This window comes from Choristoneura fumiferana, chromosome 2 (assembly GCF_025370935.1).
Source record: "Choristoneura fumiferana chromosome 2, NRCan_CFum_1, whole genome shotgun sequence".
In the NCBI taxonomy this organism is placed as follows: Eukaryota; Metazoa; Arthropoda; class Insecta; order Lepidoptera; family Tortricidae; genus Choristoneura; species Choristoneura fumiferana.
The window spans coordinates 22,790,988-22,795,640 of record NC_133473.1 but is presented as its reverse complement, the minus strand read 5'-3'; the positions used below and the strand labels follow the sequence as shown (position 1 = coordinate 22,795,640).

The following is a 4,653-nucleotide window of genomic DNA, read 5'->3' as shown; positions in this document are numbered from 1 at the left end:
TTATATGGTCATTTTGTTAAACACATCATTACTGACCATTTTCATAAGCCTAGTGGCCGCCTTTAACGGACAGAAGAAGAGCTATGCTTAGCTATGGATAAATATTTTTAACGTGTAGGCATATGTGTAGATATTTATAGGACATATTGTGTAAGCATATTATGTTTCAGATGATATCCGGCAGCAAGCTGGCGTAAACTGGATGCGAGTGGCAATGAATAGGCAAGACTGGAAAAGTAGAGAGGAGGCCTATGTCCGAAGACGGGCGCTATAAGGGCTGTTATAGATTAAATTGGCGTTGATTGTACCTATTACGCGTTATCTTATGAATAACCTCCCACTTCTCTTTGCTTTTAGTCGATAATTTCACAGCCGATGTAAATTAGTTGAGTTGTTTTGCAACTGAGAACAGTTTCGTTATTAGGTATCGCTATCGTATCAGAATGTGGGTCCTTTTATTGTTAACTGTGATAATTCTATGTGTTGTTCATGTTTTGTTGAATTACAAAGTTTTTAGCGAGGAAAATGAGAAAGATACAAGGACCAAATGGTCACTTTATAGTAGGTAATGCGTTTCAATTTATAGTTTCACCAGGTACGTTAATCATGGTATTTAATTGACAGTGTCTCTCCTGTTACAAGATGAAGAATATTAATAATTATTATGTTTTTATCGATAGATGACTTAATGGACCTAGGAAGACAATTGGCCAAAAAATTTCCAAATATTTACCGATTTTGGTGCTACCCTATCGGAACAGTGACGATATACAGTCCAGAAGACATAGAGGTACTTAATCGTTACTTGATTTGACCTGTTGACGCTTAATTTCAGTAGTAGCGATAATAGATAAATTATTTTATCCAAGTATTTAATCTATATACTTGTCAAATATTTACAGTCGTTCCTCATGTCATGATCATGAATAGCTATTAAGCTATGTTTTTTTTTTCAGATTGTAACTTCAACTATGAAACACAGTGAGAAGAGTAGAATATATTTATTTTTAAAGCCATGGTTGCAGGAAGGATTGCTTTTAAGCAAAGGTAAAATTAAAAAATTAAATACCTTATTCTCAATTGAACTAAAATAATAAATAGACAAAAACATAACACAAACAATTAAGCAAGTAAATATTACCTATTTGTTTTTTATTAGCAGACAGACCGTTTGTTGGACGAAATTTGAGATACATATTTAAAAAACTTTATTGTTTTTAATAAATCTTAATCTTTACTGCAGGCCGTTTCACAAGAGCTGGCAACACAGAGTACATATAGAATGAAATTAATCAGTGACAGTGTCCATGTGTGCATCTCAAAATGATTAAATAAGTACCTACCTACATGTTGATTCAATGATAAATTATATGATGAGAGATACCTAACCGTTTAATATAATCTCTTCTCATAACCATTCGTTCAATTAATTCGTGCCAGAACTTGTGAATCGACCTACGAGTAAATATAATATTAAAACAAAAATAGATCCCTTGCACTAGTTAGTACTCGTACAAAAGATCGTTAATCTCAAAAACTCCTATAATACCTCCAATACAGGTAATGTATGTTAGAAAGTACGTTTTAATATAAGACCTATATTACGACACCCGCAGGTGAAAAATGGCAAACAAGACGGAAAATTTTTAACGCCAACCTTTCATTTCAACATTCTACGCCAGTTCAGCAAGATTTTGCAGGAAAACTCGCAGCGATTGTTGGACATCCTATACAACACAGCAGAGCGACCCATTGATGTTGTGCCCGTTATATCAGAGTTCACGCTTAGCTCCATTTGTGGTAAAAATATGTGTTTTAGCGATATATCATACATTTAATTGACGGAACGCTGCTATAGCATCTTCGGAACCTTCCCTAAGGGGTCTGGTTTTAAACCATTTGTTTTAGTTTTATTATTATTATTATTTGCCTCTTTATGTAGGTATTTTAAGTTTAGGTTAGTTTATTTTAATTGGTATGTAATATTTTCATGTCTTTTCAATGTAAATAAAATTGGATTTAAGTCTTTAATTGACTGTCTTAGTTAGATATTGATCAACTCAACATGCCAAGCTCAACCGTTGGACCCGAATACTAAATTCGATGTAGGCAAAGAATAAGGACGAATTTTACTAAATTCTCACAGGACAGGGAATTCAGCAATGAAGGTGAAGCCGCTGCTGGTGTAAGCTTGTATGACTGTAAGCGACACTTTATTTAAGGCATTTTGGTATTTGTTAATTTTAACAATTAAATTTTATTTCAGAAACTGCTATGGGAACTCAGTTAAACAAAGATAACATTGCAGAAGGAAAATCTTATAAAGAAGCAATTTATCAAATTGGCAGTATAGTCACCCATCGCTTTGTTAGAATATACTTAATAGTAGATTTCATATTAAACCTAACATCTTGGGGAAAAGCTCAGAAGAAGGTTCTAGACACAATTCATAGGTTCACTAGTAAAGTGATCCGCGAAAGAAAAGAATTACTTAGGGATATGGATTTAACAAGCATTGGCGAAAAAAGCGATACCAATGATGATATCTTTATGAAGAGAAGTAAAAAAGTAGCATGTTGGATTTGTTGATATCTGCAGAAAAAGATGGTTTGATTGATCATGCTGGTATTCAGGAAGAAGTTGACACCTTTATGTTTGAAGTACGAACTATATATTTTTATTTGAAAATCATCATATTCATCATCCCAGCCTATATAATTTTGTACAAAGCATATCTAAGTACGTCAGTGAATCAACGTTTAACTTGATACTGTGAATAATCAGTATTTCGTGTTTTTAACAGGGTCATGACACCACTGCATCTGGATTAACTTTCTGCATGCTATTGATGGCCAACAACAAGCACATACAGGTATCTAAAAAAGAATTAAATATTTATTAGTAAGCGTGTAAGGTGCTTCATAATTTTATCGGCATTTTCAGGACAAAGCTGCAAAAGAAATTAATGAATTACTTTGGTGACACCGATCGACCCATTGAGATGGAAGATCTGGCAAATTTACGTTATTTGGAATGTTGCATCAAGGAGTCCTTGCGTATTTATCCACCAGTGCACTTTATCAGTAGAAGACTATCAGAAGATGTGACATTGAGTAAGATACAATATTTTCATATGAAGCTTGTTAAACACGACCGCAAGATTTAGGATCGCTTTGAGTCACACGGCTATTAAACAGGCGCCTTTGGTAAATTAGCGTTATAAGCTCGATGAGTGTTTTAGTCGTACAGTCAATTTGGAACTTGCGTATAAGTACGTCGGTTGCTATTAAACTGACCGCCTTGTTTTATTTTTAAACCATTGGCGGTTGAAAGGTTAATTCCAGAAATAAATATTCGATTGAATAAGCGGATAGATTAAATTGAGGCGACTACTTATTAAATGGCAACAAACATCACTGGGGTCACCACACCAATCAAAACCGTCAACGCAACAAGAAATTCTACATATTTTTCAGGCAATTACCACGTTCCCGCTGGAGTGGAGTGCCACATTTCGATCTTCGACTTGCACCACCGCGAGGATCTATTTCCTAATCCTTCAGTATTCGATCCGGATCGCTTTCTGCCGGAGAACTGCGTTGGAAGACACCCTTATGCCTACATCCCTTTTAGCGCGGGACCAAGAAATTGCATCGGTAGGTAATATAAGTATTTGGGTCGTACCTATTCCAGTAAAATTACTAATACGATGGGTTCAGAAGGTAACGACAAACACCTTGTTGATCAAAATTTCATATTAGAAAATTGCCGCCTAGGTACAACCTATTACGGAACCTACATACACTTACACTGTGGGAGGTTAGGTAATGACTTGGCGGGTTTTAAATCTGTAAAAATAGTAGCTTAACCGTATCAATATTTATCAATAGATAATTAATCAAAGGATGATACAAAAGCTAAGGCGTATAGAAATATGCTACAAATTTAAGTTACATTCTAAACCTTGCATTCACAGGTCAAAAATTTGCGATGCTCGAAATGAAGTTATTGATGGCGGAAGTTCTGCGGAAGTTCGAACTGCAGCCTGTCACTCGCCCGGTGGACCTCAAATTTGTAGCCGACCTTGTGCTGAGGAATAAGTCTGCAGTTTACGTCACATTTGCAAAAAGAAACAACACAAGATTTTAGACCGGAATTAAACTTTGTACTTTTAACTGGCTACCCGCCGCGGCATCGTACGGGTGCAACTTTGAAAAAAGAGATGAAAAATAAAGGTGTATATAATCGAGACATTTCACAATTTTTACCGCCATTTTCCAAAACTACAACCGCGCGAAAGCGGGGCGCGTATTTACAAATAAGTCGTCAATGCTTTAGCCGGGAAACTTCTGATCTGCAAATGCTGGGTCTCTGGAACAACACAAAATTTTGGGACATGAAGAATGTTAATGAAGACCACGATGTAATTTTTGAGAATTTTCACCGAGACTTTGGGAAAACTCTAAATTTTAATGTAATGCCTAACTATTATATTTCGGGACTTAATAACGACTGCTTTATTTATTACTAGATGAAAACCCGGCTTCGCTCGGGTAAAATGTAGAGTCATAATATGTTTGAAAAAAATTTTTTGCCACTGTAAAGACTGTCGTACTTATCGAAAAATCTGAAGTATATGATCCCAGCCTTAAT

At 35.4% G+C, this 4,653-nt stretch overlaps 1 pseudogene; it reads left to right on the top strand.

The window, feature by feature from the left end:
• Window positions 1–352: 352 nt before the first annotated feature.
• On the top strand, window positions 353–4,249 carry LOC141445358 (cytochrome P450 4C1-like; annotated as a pseudogene).
• Window positions 4,250–4,653: the final 404 nt, after the last annotated feature.